This window comes from Bison bison, unplaced genomic scaffold, assembly GCF_000754665.1.
Source record: "Bison bison bison isolate TAMUID 2011002044 unplaced genomic scaffold, Bison_UMD1.0 scf7180017864365, whole genome shotgun sequence".
NCBI lineage: Eukaryota > Metazoa > Chordata > Mammalia > Artiodactyla > Bovidae > Bison > Bison bison.
In genome coordinates this window covers 3,303,704-3,311,622 of record NW_011494937.1, presented here as the reverse complement: position 1 = coordinate 3,311,622, position 7,919 = coordinate 3,303,704, and the positions used below count along the sequence as shown (strand labels likewise).

General features: G+C 42.8%; 1 pseudogene; it reads right to left on the bottom strand.

Annotated features, from left to right (window-relative positions):
• Nucleotides 1–3,948: 3,948 nt before the first annotated feature.
• Nucleotides 3,949–7,310, bottom strand: LOC104999925 (annotated as a pseudogene).
• Nucleotides 7,311–7,919: the final 609 nt, after the last annotated feature.

Genomic DNA, 7,919 nt, shown 5'->3' with positions numbered 1-7,919 from the left:
CCACATTCTGTCAGATCTCTCCACCATGACCCGTCCATCTTGGGTTGCCCCACGGGCATGGCTTAGTTTCATTGAGTTAGACAAGGCTGTGGTCCTAGTGTGATTAGATTGACTAGTTTTCTGTGAGTATGGTTTCAGTGTGTTTGCCCTCTGATGCCCTCTTGCAACACCTACCATCTTACTTGGGTTTCTCTTACCTTGGGCGTGGGGTATCTCTTCAAGGCTGCTCCAGCAAAGCACAGCCATTGCTCCTTACCTTGGATGAGGGGTATCTCCTCACCGCCACCCTTCCTGACCTTCAACGCGGGATAGCTCCTCTAGGCCCTCCTGCGCCCGTGCAGCCACGGCTCCTTGGACTTGGGGTTGGTTCTCCTGGCAAATGTCACTATTATTGAGGTTGAAAACCCTCGTCTATGTTGTTGAGGAAAAATATTAAAACTTTTATCTTGGAACTTCCCTAATTGTCCAGTGGTTAAGACCACACTTTCACTGCAGGTGGCACAGGTCTGACCTCCAGTTGGGGAACTAAGATCTTGCAAACTGTCTGGTGTGGTCAAAAAATAAATAAAAATAAAATTTTTATCCAAAAAATCCTAACTAAGCTCTATTATTTTATAATGATGTCGAAAATATTATCAGCCTCAATCTTTCTCCATTATTTTGTGCTACTTAATGCTTTTATTGTGATTACATTTACATAACATACATGTAAAAGAATGAAAGTAGAACATTCTTTAACACCATATACAAAAATAAATTCAAAATAGATTAAAGACCTAAATGTAAGATTGAATACTATAAAACTGTTAGAGGGAAACATAGAAGTGAAGTGAAGTGAAAGTCACTTAGTCATGTCCAACTCTTTGACCCCATGGCTGTACAATCCATGAAATTCTCCAGGCCAGAGTACTGGAGTGGGTAGCCTTTCCCATCAAACCCAGGTCTCCCATGCTGTAGGCAGATTCTGTACCAGCTGAGCCACAAGGGAAGCCCAAGAATACTGGAGTGGTTAGCCTATCCCTTCTCCAGTGGATCTTTCAGACCCAGGAATTGAACCAGGGTCTCCTGGATTGCACGCAGATTCTTTACCAACTGAGCTATCAGGGAAGCCCAGAGGGAAACAAAGGCAGAATACTGTTTGAAATACATCACAGCAATATTTTTTTCTATCCATCTCTCCGTCATAATCATTTTTATGTGTACAGTTCTATACACTTGGCATTAAGTATATTCATATTGTTGGACAATAATTGCCATCATCCATCTCCAAATCCTTTTCACCTTTCCCAACTTGAAACTCTGGACCTGGTATACACTAATCATATTTCCTCCCTTCCTCTATCCCCTGGAAACCACCATTCTATTTTGTCTCTATGAATTTGACTACTCTTCGTACTTCTTATATGTGGACTCACAGAATATATATCCATTTGAAATATCTCACTTTTGAGATGTCTCTGAATCTCTTATATCCTCTTTCGTTCTCAAATTTGCTCCATTCTCACCCTCTATGTCTCAATGGATGTGTGCTGTTGTGCTCAGTGGCTCAGTCGTGTCTGACTCTTTGCAGACTGGTCTATAATCATCCCAGCTCCCCTGTTGATGGGATTTGCCAGGCAAGAATACTGGAGTGGGTTGCCACTTCTTCTCCAAGGGATCTTCCTGACACAGGGATCAAACCCTTGTCTCCTGCATTGCAGGTGGATTCTTTATCACTGCGCCACCTGGGAAACTCATCTTAATGAATTCAATTCTATTTTTTCAGTTGTTCAGGCCCCAATGCTGGAGTCATTCTTGTCTTTTCTCTTTCTCTCACACATGTATCCTTCCTGGAAGTAGATCCTTTTAGTTCTGCCTTCAAAATACAACTCAACTGACTGCTTCCCAATACTTACACTGCTATCCTCCCCTTAGCCTGAGGTACCTATATCTCACCAGGCTTGCCTGCAGGTAGTCCAAACAGGCTACCTTACTTACACCCTACAACCCATGCTCAACCCAGCAGCCAGAATGATCTTTAAAATCTTGTCAGATCATGTTACATGTCTGCTCAAATCCCTGCAATGACTCCCCATCTCATTCAGAGTAAATGAAAGTGTGAGTCATTCAGCGGCAGAGGAAGGCTCGTAGGATCAGCCCTGATACCTGTCCTCCTGTTCTACTGTGCTCCCCCTCATTCACTCTGCTCCAGCTAACCCCCACCCCCACCCCCATGCAATCTCCTACCGCAGGGGCTTTGTATTAACCTTCACCTCAGCCTGGGGCACTCTTTCCCCAGATACCACTGGTCTAAGTCATTTACTATCTTCACCTATATCCCTGCACCAACATTGTACTACTGGGTCTTTTTTTTTTTTTTTTCAGTTGTTTTAAAAACTTTATTCATTTATTTTAATTGGATGATAATTACTTTGCAATATTGTGATGGTTTTTGCCAAACATCAACATGAGTTGGCCATAAGTATACATGCATTTCCCACCCATCCTAAATCCTGGCTGCTCCCACTTCCCTCCTCACCCTATCCCTCTAAGTTGTATCAGACACTGGCTTTAGGTGCCCTGCTTCATGCATCAAACTCACACTGGTCATCTATTTACATGTGCAGCGCTGTGCTTAGTCACTCAGGTGTGTCCAACTCTTTACGACACCATGTGTTGTAGCCCACTAGGATCCTCTGTCCATGGAGGTTCTCCAGGCAAGAATATTGGAGTGGGTTGCCCTGCCCTCCTTCAGGGGATCTTCCCAACCCAGGAACCAAACCCAGGTCTCCCACATTGCAGGCAGATTCTCTACCATATGAGCCACCAGGGAATCCCCTATTTTACAATGGTAATGTACATGTTGGATGATTTAAGAATTGCACTATTGCTTCTTGACTGTTCCTCTTTTGTCTCTGCATCCCCTCCCTTTCCTAATTAACAACTGTTTGAACTTGCCCTTGGAATCCAGGGAAGATCTTGGAAGCTGAATGCAGCCTATTTCCTGTAATCAAAAAATTGTTGTTGTTGTTGCTTCATCCTAAGTCATATCTCACTCTTTGCAACCCCATGGACTGTAGCCTGCCAGGCTCCTCTGTCCAAGGGATTCCCAAGGCAAGAATACTGGAGTAGGTTGCCATTTCCTTCTCCAAGGGATCTTCCTGACCCAGGGATCAAACCCAAGTCTCCTGCCAATGCAGGCTGATTCTTTACTGTCTGAACCAGCAGGGAAGCCACTTCTTTTGAAAAGTGGGGTGAAAAAGAGAAAATATCTCAAAGAAGTGTCTTCAAGAAGATATAAAGTCACACATGTGAGGAAATAAACACAATCCTGATATGAGAAACTCTTTGTTATGTCTATTGTATGACTTCTATCCCAATTCTTTTGGAGATAACAAGCCCACAACCAAATGAATGTGAAGAACACTAGGGTTTGAGAGGCTAATTTGGGGACTACCAGGTCAGCACTTGATAAAGTGCTCTAAATCTGAAGTTAGAAATTGTTAGAATGGCTATAAGAAAGCATGTAAAACCATGAAATTTTATGGACAGCATATAAAGAAAAATGTCAAAAAAATTTACTGACAACAGTAGAGAAACTAATACAAAAACAGAAGTGGGGACTTCTCTGGCAGCCCAGTGGTAAGACTTGCCCTTCCAGTGCAGGGCGTGCTTCTTTGTTACCTGGTCAGGGAGCTAAGATCCCACATGCCTTGTGGCCAAAAACCCTAAACATAAAAGTAGAAGCAATGTTGTAACAAATTCAATAAAGACTTTAAAAAATGGCCTACATAAAAAAAAAAAACAAAACCCTTAAAAGACAATCCCCAAAAAGTGAAGTCACAGGTGCTTTAGGAATAGAAGAAATGAACATGTCTTTTAAGGGAGAAAAGGAACCAGGAGATTTAAATCTACAACATTTGTCTTTGGGGTTCACAATGTCCACTTAGTTCTGAGATCAGTGACTCATCACAGACAAGGGGTGCCTAGACTCAGGAGCCTTGCCAGGGCTGCCTTCACATCCTTGTTCCTCAGGCTATAGATGAAGGGGTTCTGCATCAGGGTGATCACAGTGTACCTCACTGAGGCAATGGAGCTTCTCTGGGAAGACTGGGTCACAGCAGAAGTAAGGTAAAGCCCCAGGCCTGTCCCATAGCACAAGGAGACCACAGTGCAGTGAGAACCACAGGGGGAAAATGCTTTCTACTTGCCTTCAGTGGAGGCCATCTTTATTAACAAAGAGACAATCTGAGAGTAAGGAAAGAGGATCCCAATCAGAGGAAACATACACAGCAGGGCAGTGGCCACATACAAAGAGATGTTATTGAGAGGGTGTCTGAGCATGCTGCCTTGAGAGTCTGAGTCAGTTCACAGAAGAAATGTGGAATTTCAGTTCCAATACAGAAAGTCAGCCGCATCATCAGTAGCACATGGAAGAGGGAGCTGAATAAAATGATAAACACATGAGAACCAGGAGATCATAGAAGCGGGGGTTCATGATAATCATGTAGTGCAGGGGGTGGCAGATGGTCACAAACCAGTCATAGGCCATACAGTCAGGAGGAAATTGTCCATTCCAGCAAAAACCATAAAGAAATACACCTGAGTGAAGCAGCCTATGTAGGAGATGTCTTTTCTCTCTGTCTGAATATTCACTAGCATCCTTGGGACAGTGGTGTAGACAAAACAGATGTCAAAAAAGGACAGGTAGGAGAGGAAGAAGTACATGGGAGTGTGAAGTAATTAATTGGAGGTTAATTACTTTACAATACTGTGGTGGGTTTTGCCACACATTGACATGAACCAGCCATGGGTGTACATATGTCCCCCATCCTGAACCCCCCCTCCCACCTCCCTTCCCATCCTATCCCTCTGGGTTGTCTCAGTGCACTGGCATAAAAGGGGATTATTAATGGTATTTATTCCATAGGACTGTTGACAGGGTAAACGAGTTTAAAGAAGAGTTCCTGACATGCTGTGGAAACCTAAAGAAATCATGGCTCAATAAACTTTAAAAGTTAGGAAATATAGTCTGCAGAGATGAAGGCAGCAAGGCAAGTACTTAGAATGAGACATCAGATCACTTGGCATGAGAGAATATGGGAAGGAGAAAAAAAAAAAAAGGAAAGAGATAGAGATGATGACATTGGTTCTGAGGCTTTCTGGGTTGGAGACCAGCCCTTCAACACTTCTGGTTACCTTCTTGGCCTGCATTCTGTTTAAATATGCATGGATTTTCTGATAATCTTCCCTTTTCTATGGAAGTTGGTTTAACTGTGTTTATAAAACTTGTGTTGAAGAGAACATTCACATGTATTTCTATAGGAAATGCACCCTCTTCCTATTGACGTAGCATCCTCATTGGTAGTTATTTTAAAATATTCCTTCAGGGAGACAAGGTTGACACTGCAGTTAAGATGACTGTTTTATGAGGCAGACAGACATAGATTTGAGTTTTTGTAATTTTCCTGTAGCTCATATGGTTAAGAATCTGCTTGCAATGCAGGAGAGCCAGGTTTGATCCCTGAGTCGGGAAGATCCCCTGGAGAAGGAGAAGGCAACTCAATCCAGTATTCTTGCCTGAAGAATCCCATGGACAGAGGAGCCTGGTAGGCTATGTCCATGGGCTCTCAAGGAGTCGGACACAACTGAGCAACTGAGCACATCTATGTCTTCTTAGCTGTGTGACTGAAGGGCTATATGATCCATCTGAGCTCTTAGTTAAGAGGGTTATAACGATGCAATGCCATAATGAATGTAAAAATACTGGCACGTGGTAAGTGTCCAATAAAAGATATTACTATTATGATTTACCTACTTCTCTAGCAACCTACTCCAGTATTCTTGCCTGGAAAATCCCATGGACAGAGGAGCCTAGTAGGCTACAGCCCATGGGGTCGCAAAGAGTCAGAGAGCGAATTCACTTTCACTTGACTTCACTTTCTAATGACAGAATTTTTAACTTAGCAGCCCATCTCTCATCTCCAGATTCAGTATTCTTCCCTGATCTCCTTCTTACTTTGAGGAAAACAAAAGGACTAGAGAAAAACACAATTGATCTGATCATTACAGATCAGAAAGGGTACATTACCTCCTTTGTTTTCCCACTTGGGGTTTCTGTTAATGAAGCTACTACTGACATATTTCAAACCCAACTAACATTTCAAACCCAACTAACATTGTTAATGGACAAGCTCTTCACACGACTACTCACAGTGGCCCAGAAGCTTTGAACCTCTCCCAGGTTTCTCCACCCTCGTGAACAGAAATAAAACGAGATCTTTGTCAACAGGAAGAGATTCAAAGACTTAGAGAATGAACTTGTGGTTGCTATGGTGGAAGGCTGAGGGGGAAGAATATTTAGGGAGTTTGGGATGGACATGTACACACTGCTGTATTTAAAATGGATAACCAGCAAGGACCTACTGTAGAGCACATGGAACTCTGCTCAATGTTATGTGGCAACCTGGAGGGGAGGGAGTTTGGGGGAGAATGGATACATGTATATGTATGGCTGAGGCCCTTTCCAAAGAAAGGCAATGCCAAAGAATGTTCAAACTACAGCAGAATTGTGCTCATCTCACATGCTAGCAAAGTAATGCTCAAAATTCTCCAAGCCAGGCTTCAGCATGAACTTCCAGATGTTCAAGCTGGATTTAGAAAAGGCAGAGGAACTAGAGATCAAGTTGTCAACATCCGTTGAATTATAGATAAAGCAAGAGAATTCTGGAAAATCCACCTGCTTCATTGACTATGCTAAAGCCTTTGACTGTGTGGATCACAATAAACTATGGAAAATTCTGAAAGAGATGGGAATACCAGTCTACCTGACCTGCCTCCTGAGGAATCTGTATGCAGATCAAGAAGCAACAGTTAGAACCGGACATGAAACAACAGACTGTTTCCAAATAGGAAAAGGAATACATCAAGGCAGTGTATTGTCACCCTGCTTATTTAACTTACATGCAGAGTATATCGTGCAAAATGCCAAGCTGGATGAAGCACAAGCGGAATCGAGATTGCAAGGAGAAATATCAAATAGGCAGATGACTCCACCCTCATGGCAGAAAGCAAAGAACTAAAGAGTCTCTTGGTGAAAGTAAAAGAGGAGAATGAAAAAATTGGCGTAAAACTCAACATTCAAAAAACTAAGATTGTCGCATCCGGTCCCATCAGTTCATGGCAAATAGATGGGGAAACAGTGATAGACTTTATTTTGGGAGGGCTCCCAAATCACTGGAGATGGTGACGGCAGCCATGAAATTAAGACGCTTGCTCCTTGGAAGAAAAACTATGACCAATCTAGACAGCATATTCAAAAGCAGAGACATTACTTTGCCAACAAAGGTCCATCTAGTCAAAGCTATGGTTTTTCCAGTAGTCATGTATTGATGTGAGAGTTGGACTATAAAGAAAGCTGAGCACTGAAGAATTGATGCTTTTGAACTGTGGTGTTGAAGAAGACTCTTGAGAATCCCTTGGACTGCAAGGAGATCAAACCAATCAATTCTAAAGGAAATCAGTCCTGAATATTCATTTGAAGGACTGATGCTGAAGCTGAAACTCCAATCCTTTGGCCATCTGATGCAAAGAATTGACTCATTGGAAAAGACTCTGATGCTGGGAAAGAGTGAAGGCAGGAGGAGAAGGGGACGACAGAGGATGAGATGGTTGGATGGCATCACCAACCCAATGGACATCAGTTTGAGCAAGCTCTGGGAGTTGGTGATGGACAGGGAAGCCTGGTGTGCTACAGTCCATGGGGTCACAGTCAGATACAACTAAGCTACTTAACTGAACTAAACTGAGTCCCTTCACTGTTCATCTGAAATTTTACAAACATTGTTAATTGGCTATGCATATCAAATTGCTTCAGTCATGTCTGACTCTTTGCAACCCTCTAGACTGTAGCACACCAGTATCCTCTGTCCATAGGATTT